The sequence below is a fragment of the Triticum aestivum genome, chromosome 3A (assembly GCF_018294505.1).
Source record: "Triticum aestivum cultivar Chinese Spring chromosome 3A, IWGSC CS RefSeq v2.1, whole genome shotgun sequence".
Lineage (NCBI taxonomy): Eukaryota > Viridiplantae > Streptophyta > Magnoliopsida > Poales > Poaceae > Triticum > Triticum aestivum.
Genome location: NC_057800.1, coordinates 672,880,120 through 672,889,469, shown reverse-complemented (window position 1 = coordinate 672,889,469; position 9,350 = coordinate 672,880,120). Strand labels below are relative to the sequence as shown.

The following is a 9,350-nucleotide window of genomic DNA, read 5'->3' as shown; positions in this document are numbered from 1 at the left end:
GGTCCAATGAAATGGACTCCGGAAGCGGAGGCTGCGCTGCAAGACTTGAAGAGATACCTGTCCTCCACTCCAACACTTGTCGCACCTAAGCCACAAGAGAATTTGCTGCTGTATATAGCGGCAACCAATCAAGTGGTTAGTGCTGCGTTAGTAGCAGAGAGGGAGGCAGATGACGAGCCACCAACCACGGCAGGCGCATCCAGCGACAAGCAGGGGGCTTCCCTGACAAGCTTCTATGGGCCATAAGGGAGAAGAGGAGGGCCAGCCAGGGCAGCCCGCGCACCCCCTCCCCCCCTAGTCCGAATAGGACAAGGAAGGGGGGCGCCCCCCTTTCCTATTTCTCCCTTCCCCCTTCCTTCTCCAACAAGGCAAGAGGGGGGAGTCCTACTCCCAGTAGGAGTAGGACTCCTTCAGGCGCACCCCTAGGGCGGCCGCACAGCCCCCTCTCCCTCCTTTATATACGGGGCAAGGGGGCACCCCATGACACACAAGTTGATCTTCGTGATCGTTCCTTAGCCATGTGCGGTGCCTCCTTCCACCATATTCCACCTCGGTCATATCGTAGAGGTGCTTAGGCGAAGCCCTGCGTCGCTAGAACATCACACCGTCGTGCTGATGAAACTCTCCCTCAACGTTTTGCTGGATCGGAGCTCGAGGGACGTCGCCGAGTTGAACATGTGCAGAACTCGGAGGTGCCGTACGTTCGGTACTTGGATCGGTGGGATCGGGAAGACGTATGACTACTTCCTCTACGTTGTGTCAACTCTTCCATTGCCGGTCTACGAGGGTACGTAAACTACACTCTCCCCTCTCGTTGCTATGCATCACCATGATCTTGTGTGTGCATAGGAAAATTTTGAAATTACTACGTTATCCAACACCGGCGACCTGGAGGACTGGGAGGAGGAGGAAGAGGAGCCTGTCCTCCTTGGTATCTATTGGCCGCCACTCCGGCGAGGGACCAGGGCAGCCGAGTACGTTAGCGGAGGCTCATTGCCGCCCTCGAGGTGCTCGAGGATGGCGTGGAGCGTGCGGCCGGGGGCGCACCACCATAGGCGGTAGCCGTCGCTGTTTTTTATCCCCCGCCCCACCTGGGCGTAGTTGGTGGAGGCTACCCGCTATGCCTGCCGGTGTTCAAAGTACGCCGCCCATGCCTCATGGTTGCCGGTGTCGTACTCTAGGAGGGCCCGCTGCTCCTTTGTCAGAGACGCCCGCACATGCTCGATCTCGGTGTGGAAGTAGTCCTGGCACGTGACATCGGGCAGCGGGGGGACGGGGACGCCTCGGGTAATGAGCCTCCATCGCCCCGGTGCACGCATGTCTAGAGGCGCTGGGTAGTTGGCTTCGTGCAGGATATGGGCTTCCCACTCGTGCAGCGAGTGTCGGCCGGAGCCATTCACGGCCGCCCCATCGTCGAGGAACCTTTCGCCCATCATCTGCGGCAGCTGTGAACGAGGAGGGAGAGGAAAGAAGGCTCGTCGGCGGTGGTTGTGCATGGGGAGACAGGGGTTGCGGGCGGGTTTGTCCACCGGCAAGAGGGGCGCTGCTTTATATAGCGACCGGAGGAGGGGTGGTGTCATGTGTACGCGTGGCGGGGAGGGGGCGTGTAGCTGAACAGCGACGCCCGTGAGGAATAGATGGAAGGCTGACCGGCGGTGGCCTTGGCATTGATTCCCTGCTGGAAATCAAGGCGATGTGAGGATGACGAGGCGTGTGTCGCTGACTCGACAGGCCCGCCATTCTTTCATGCCAAAAACGATCGCCCTGGCGCCCCCTAGCGCGCGGTTTCGGCCTGGGTCCGCCGGTGCCAGTTTCGGCCCTAACCAACGAAAACTGGGCTCCCAGTGCGCGACTAGGCCGTTTTTTGAGCGTCGGCGCTGAAAAAGGGGCCCGGGGGCCTATTGGGGGTGCGGCTGGAGATGCTCTTAACTAACATCACAACCTAAATGCCATCATCCAGAACTTAACAAGTTTTCCAAGTTTCTGTTTTTTGATTTTCTATAAATACAATCATCTCCTAAATTTGTAGGCTACATATGTATGTGCATATTTTCTACCAAGATTTGCTAAACCAAAGATGTCCCTCTTTCAGAGAATAGAACATTGACTATGCAATAACTGAAGGAAAAATGCCCTAGAGGCAATAATAAAGTTGTTATTTTATATCTCCTTATATCATGATAAATATTTATTATTAACGCTAGAATTGTATTAACCGAAAATTTGATACATGTGTGGATACATAGACAAAACACCGTGTCCCTAGTAAGCCTCTACTAGACTAGCTCGTTAATCAATGGTGGTTAAGTTTCCTAACCATAGACATGTCTTGTCATTTGATGAACGGGATCACATCATTAGGAGAATGATGTGATGGACAAGACCCATCCGTTAGCTTAGCATATTGGTCGTTCGGTTTTATTGCTATTGCTTTCTTCATGTCAAATACATATTCCTTCGACTATGAGATTATGCAACTCCCGGATACCGAAGGAATACCTTGTGTGCTATCAAACGTCACAATGTAACTGGGTGATTATAAAGATGCTCAACAGGTATCTCCGAAGGTGTTTGTTGGGTTGGCATAGATCGAGATTAGGATTTGTCACTCCGAGTATCGGAGAGGTATCTTTGGGCCCTCTCGGTAATGCACATCATAAGAAGCCTTGCAAGCAAAGTGACTAATGAGTTAGTTACAAGATGATGTATTACGGAACGAGTAAAGAGACTTGCCTGTAATGAGATTGAACTAGGTATGTTGATACCGATGATCGAATCTCGGGCAAGTAACATACCGATGGACAAAGGGAATAACGTATGTTGTCATAACGGTTCGACCGGTAAAGATCTTCGTAGAATATGTAGGAGCCAATACGAGCATCCAGGTTCCTTTATTGGTTATTGACCAGAGAGGTGTCTAGGTCATGTCTACATAGTTTTCAAACCCGTAGGGTCCACACGCTTAACGTTCGATGATGATTTAGTATTATATGAGTTATGTGATTTGGTCACTAAATATTGTTCGGAGTCCTAGATGAGACCACGGACATGACAAGGATTCTCGAAATGGTCGAGTGGTATATATATATATATATATATATATATATATATATATATATATATATATATATATATATATATATATATACACACACACACACATACATAAACACTATTCTGATCACGGGATCAGAGTAATATTCTGATCACAACCTGAGCTGCCCTGCTAGTAGTACGTTGAACTTCCGTCAACATTGCCGAAATGGGGCTTGCGATATACCATTGGAAAGCTATGGACACCAATATCATGACCCAACTTAAATTTTTGGCAAAATATAAGCGGTTTTAGAGCAGTTTTGAAAACCGTTTTTCTTCGTACAAAAAACGTGAATCATATTTTCGATTGAATTTCTAAACCGTTCATCGGAATGAGGCATATAATATGGCGTTGGAAAGCTGCTGCAAAACCGCTCCTTCCACATGTTGAAAGTTTTCTCTAATTCCCTATGGTTAAAGAGTAATTTGAAAAAACGTAAAATTTCGTAAACCGGACAGCTGAGTTCGTTTTTTCGATGTCATTTCTAAACGGCTAATCCAATGGAGGCATATGATATGGCGTTGGAAAGCTTATGAAAATGCGCTACTTTTTCATCTTGAAAGTCTTTTTCTAATTTTGAACGGTTTAGGAGTAATTTAGAAATTGGTCCAAGTCCTACCGAGTTCGTATATTCGAGTTAATTTTTTAACCGTGCTTCCAAATGTAGCAAATGATATGGCGTTGGAAAGCTTGAACAAATGCGAATCTTTTTTGTATATATTGTTTCTGCCAATTCATTACGGTTTTAAGTCAGTTTCGAAAATGACGAAAAACGTATTTTCGCCGTAATTTCTACAAACTTTATCGGAATTGGGTAAATAATATACCGTTGAAAAGCTACGGAAAATGTGAAACTTTCTCATGTTGATGGTTTTCTCTGATTCTTATCCGTTTTCCAGTAATTTCGAAAACAGAGGGATCATTCGTTCTGCCTCTATCACGAAACAGATTCTTCGAAAATGCACCGCGTGAAGAACCTGAACTTCTCAGCATATCTACCTGAACTTCACTCTGTTTTCGACGTGCTTTTTTTTGCTCGCGGATCTCCATCCACTACTCGTAGTTCTCCATCCACTCCCCGGAATTCAACGAGTGATATACCGATTGAAAGCTGCTTTAAACACGCAACTTTCCCGTGTTGATTATTTTCTCATACTCGTGATGCTTTTAAAAGTTTTTCATCTGAAATTCAATCAGTGCAGTAGTTGAACTTCCTGCTGTTCTCACGTTGAACTTGTATGACGTATTTTCCTTTGTAATTTTCTCATCCATTCGTGAATGTTACACAAATGATATTCTTTTTGTACAAACTTCTCTCACAATAATTTTTTTAATTTTTTGACCGAGGAGTTGAACTTACACAAATGATATTCTTGCCGTTTTGAAGTAAATTAGAAAATGGTGAGATCATGATTTCTGCCTTCATCGTGAACGGAAACGCACTCCATGAAGTAGTTGAACTTCTCGAGCATGTAAGCGGTTTATTCTGGTTAGTTGTGTTCTATATGATGTTAGTGTAATCTAGAAACAATTTTTAGCAACTAAATACTAGTTTTAAATAGGAATCTCGCCCGTTGGCGGATTTTGCACTCGGGTCGTGATGAAATTGCGTTTTTTGCAACTTTACTGCCTGAGTGGTTCGACCTGAACTTCCCCCTGTGTTAGGTTGAACTTCCGCCAAAATTGCCCAAATGAGGCTTGCTATATACCGTTGGAAAGCTATGGACACCAGTATCATGACCTAAATTATTTTTTTGGCAAAATGTAAGCGGTTTAAGAGTAGTTTTAAAAACCGTTTTTTCTTCATACAAAAAACGTGAATCGTGTTTTTAATCGCATTTCTAGACCGTTTATCGGAATGAGGCAAATAATATGGCGTTGGAAAGCTGCTGCAAAAACGCTCCTTCCACATATAGAAAGTTTTCTCTAATTCCCTATGGTTAAAGCGTAATTTCGAAAATCATAAAATTTCGCAAACCGAATAGCCGAGTTGGTATTTTCGATGCCATTTCTAAACGGCTAATGCAATTGAGGCAAATGATATGGCATTGGAAATCTTATGAAAATGCGCTACTTTTTCATGTTTAAAGTTTTTTCTAATTTTGGACGGTTTAAAAGTAATTTAGAAAACGGGCCAAGTTCATCGAACTACTCTTCTATTTTAAATTGAACTTCTCGGGTTTTTTTTCAATTTGGAAATCTGGGTTCTTCATATACATGGAACTATTCTAGTTATTAAAATTGAACTTCTTGATTTTTTCAATTTGGACTTCTTGGTGTTATTCATTTGTAACGGGGGAAAATCATAGTTTGTAATAAACATCGTACAAATTCTATGTTATTTCGAACTTAACTTCTTGGTTTATTCGTTAGTAACGAGGAAAATCAAAGTTTCTGTAATGAGGAAAATCAAAGTTTTTTATATATATCAGACTTCTCTATTTTTGTAAATTGGACTTCTCGGTTTATTTTTATAGTAACAGAAATATCCTAGTTTTGTAATAAGTATTGGATCGTCCGTTATTTAAATTTGAACACCTAGAGGTTTTTAAATTTTAGAAATGATGAAAGTCCTTTTTTATGATTTTTCAACTTCTCTATTTTAAAATTCAAACTTCTTTTATTTTTTATTTTTAGGAACGGTGAAATATCCACTTCAAAGTGCTCTACTATTTTTTGTTTGAACTTCTGATGATCTTCTCGTTAGTAGATTTAGATTTTCCCATTTTTATACATCGAACTATTATGTTATTTTATTCTGAACTTCTTGTTTCCATTCTATAATGATGAGGAAAATTTGAGTTTTCTATAATCATGGAACTACTCCATCTTTGTAATTTGGACTTCTTGGTTTTATCTCTTAGTAAAAGAAAAAAATCCTAGTTTTTTGTAATAAACATCAAAACACTCCTCTATTTTTATTTGAAGCTCTAGGTTTTCTTACAAATTGGAAAAAAATCATTGCAGTCTATGGGAATTGTTTGAACATTTTTGTTTTGTCATTTTCTTCAACCTCTCCATTTTATGAATTTTGAACTTTCAGAGTTGAAGAATTTCTGGATAAGGACCGACTTTCTTCTTCGTTTACTCACATAGTACCGCTCCTTTTTTTAAGTTGAACTTCTGGATTTTCCTCAGTGAAATAGCTTCCTTCTTATTTTGTAAACTCGGGTTTTTCTTTAGTATTTGACTTTTGAACTTCCAAAATTCTTTTTGGTGAATTGATCCTTTTTTCCGATGAATCCCCACATTTTTTCCTTTCTTATATTATACCCCCTCCATCTCAAAATAAGTGACTCAACTTTGTACTAACTTTGCACTAAAGTTAGTACAAAGTTGAGTCACTTATTTTGGGATGGAGTGATACTTTTTTAACTTGAAAACTTTTGAATCACGAATTCAAAAGAAGTCATTTTTAATTTGAATTTCTATAATACATTTCACTTACTAGGTAGTTATAATACATGACCTTTACACTCAGTAATATATGAACTTCTTAGAATATAATTTTCATTGAGCAATTTTAAACACAACACATATATGAAGAAGGTCAAAGATGCGGACGTGGGTGCATCTACATGTAAGAAAGTTTTGGCAGATCTTTTAACAATGCAAGGTCAAAAGAAGTCTCACGTCCATCAAAATTTCATAACCTGGAGTTCTGTACTTGCAAAAATATTAACTATCAAACATCATCACAACAACCTGAAGAAAAAAAGTTGGTTCTCATTGACATATCAACAAGCATGTACAGAGCACATAATCAGAACTTGTTCTCTACATCAACTTCACACTATGGTGCCCATCAGTAGCTGAGAGAGGTAGGGAGAGGTTCCTGTTGGGGCAGGGCTCATCAGAAGATGACCGATTTTTCTACCCTGGCCTCTTGGAGCACTAGACGAAGGAGAGGCGGGACTGTTGCAAGCTGCTCCTGCTGATGGCTTCGGGGTGGACTATCGCGACGCTCGGTGAGCAGGCGAGCATCCACGCAGTTGGGCAACGCCCCTCAGCTCATTATAGTGAGCAGAAGCAGTTTACTAATAGTAGCAGTAGCAGCTTGTGCTTTGAGAACAAGAAGCCACGAAGTGGAGAGAGGGCTTGAGGCCTGCGACTCCTGCTCCATTTTTCTTTTGCATTTTTTCCTGAAGGATTTCTGAAACTGAAACCAACATATCAAAACCCCAGTTTTTTGCTTGCACTGATACTATTGAACTTCAGAAAAATAGAATAGAACTAGAACTAGACAACACAATTTTAAACTGAATAATGAGGATAGATAATATTGTGAAGGACGTATGCGCCGAACTATTGTTTACATGGCTGGTGAACCTTGGTCAAAGCTAAAGTGGAATTGGCAGAACATACAAACATACATACACACATATATGGAGGGAGAAATTATATGTGCACACACTTAGTAATACACGAACCTTCTGGGTTAGTAATACATGAACTTCTTTATATAGACTTTTTTCTCACGTTCACATGCACATTTGTTTTTCAAAACAAAAGATCGGTATACAATTTGGCAAAAATGGAAACATGCACGCATATATAAGTGGTTGGGCAAAACAACAAACTGCGTGTATATGGCCATGGAAAGCCGCAGCTAACTCTCAAGAAGCAGAGAGGTGCCTGAGGAGGTGGACGGTGACTAGCACCCGAGTCTTTTTGTGTGCTCTGTTTTTTGTGGTGATAACAGGAAGAGAAGGTGTCGCGGCTGGGGATGGAAACTAGTAGAAATGACCCAGAAAACTATTCCACGGAGACAGTGCAGCCATTAGCCTACTGACCAACTACTTTTAATATACAGATTCACAAACATTCTACCTGCTATAATTTTTTAGTGCACAAAATTGGTTAATGAACACATTGGCCCGCTGAATAATCAAACATTCGACTGAAGTATATTGCACTTACAGTGATACATAACCAGTTCAAGTTGTTGAGGTATAGAAAAACTTTAGGTTTTTTTACCTACACAATAACAGACACCTTTGAGAGCAGAATTTTACAATGGCAGGGTGGCCTCGACGCAGATGGACGATGGCGACCTCGATGAAAAAAGATGGATGCCCTATCACAAGGCCTTGCAAAATATACATAGTTATAGTCCACTTCATGATCTTCAGAAAATCAACACACTGAACTTCTGGAGGACCAGATGTTGACCTTTTTTTGTTCGCAACGCTGGTGCTGACCTGTAATTGAAGAGAGACTAGATGCATCCAGGGGAGAAAGAACAGTATGGGTGTGGTAGGGAGCAGGACATTCGCCGTGTGGGGGAGAAGGGAGGTCGGAGGCAGAGCGGGAGTGGCCATTGTACTATTTGGAGAAGGAATCTGTCGGCGATTGGGCAGGTCAGCCATAGAAGCCCAGGCAGATGTGGATCGGGGTCGAGGAAGATGGCCACCACCTCGATGGGCTGTAACGGCCGGTGCAGACCATCTATGGAGGAGGTGCGGACTGCAGCGGGGAGGGACCGCGCCGGTCGCAAAGGAGAATTGGCAGGCGCGCGCCGGCCGTGGGAAGGGAGCGCGCAGTCTGGGGAAGGAGCTCGCCGGCCGCAGGGAGGGAGTGCGCGGGCTGGGGAGGGAGCATACCGACCGCGGGGAGGGAGCGTGTCGGCCGGGGAGTGAGCGTGCCAGCCGCGGGGAGGGAGCGCGTCGGCCGCAGGGAGGGAGCGCGCTGGCAGGGGAGGAAGCGCACATGCCATGGGGAGGGAGTGCATCGACGGTGGAGGAGGAGTGGTGACGGCAACACAGGTCGTGGGGGCGGCGGCGGCGAGATCTGTTGTTCGGCGCAGGGAATCGAGGGAGGAGGTGGGGATCGAGGCGGCGGGTCGGGTGTGGTGCGTTTTTTTATTCTGTCCGGTGGGTTTCTCGGGATCTCAGGAGGATCTCATCGGGCCCTTATAGGGCTGGCTGTGATCCAAATAACTACTCTAATCCCGGGATTAGAATAGTGCTACTATATATATATATATATGTATATATATATATGACGATGGTATTCGGACACCAGAAGTGTTCCGGAAGGTATCGGGTACTTATCGGGTCGCCGAAAGGTGTTTCGGGTACCCCCGACAATCCTATGGCCGATATAAGGCTATAGGAGGAGGAGAAGGAAAGGGCGGAAGGGAAAGGAAAGTGTGGATTAGGATTCCCACTTCCTTGCCTCACCCCCTCTTTCCTTCCCCTTCATGCATACATGGAAAGGGGGCGGGCGCAGGGCAAGGTAGGGCCCCTAGGGC

At 44.0% G+C, this 9,350-nt stretch overlaps 1 long non-coding RNA gene across 1 annotated transcript; it reads right to left on the bottom strand.

Moving 5' to 3' along the window:
- Positions 1 to 6,761: 6,761 nt before the first annotated feature.
- Positions 6,762 to 8,189, bottom strand: LOC123059038 (uncharacterized). Its single transcript, XR_006427352.1, has 2 exons — positions 8,075 to 8,189; positions 6,762 to 7,256 (listed from the first exon to the last, which is right to left on the bottom strand). It is a non-coding gene; the product is annotated as an uncharacterized lncRNA (long non-coding RNA).
- Positions 8,190 to 9,350: the final 1,161 nt, after the last annotated feature.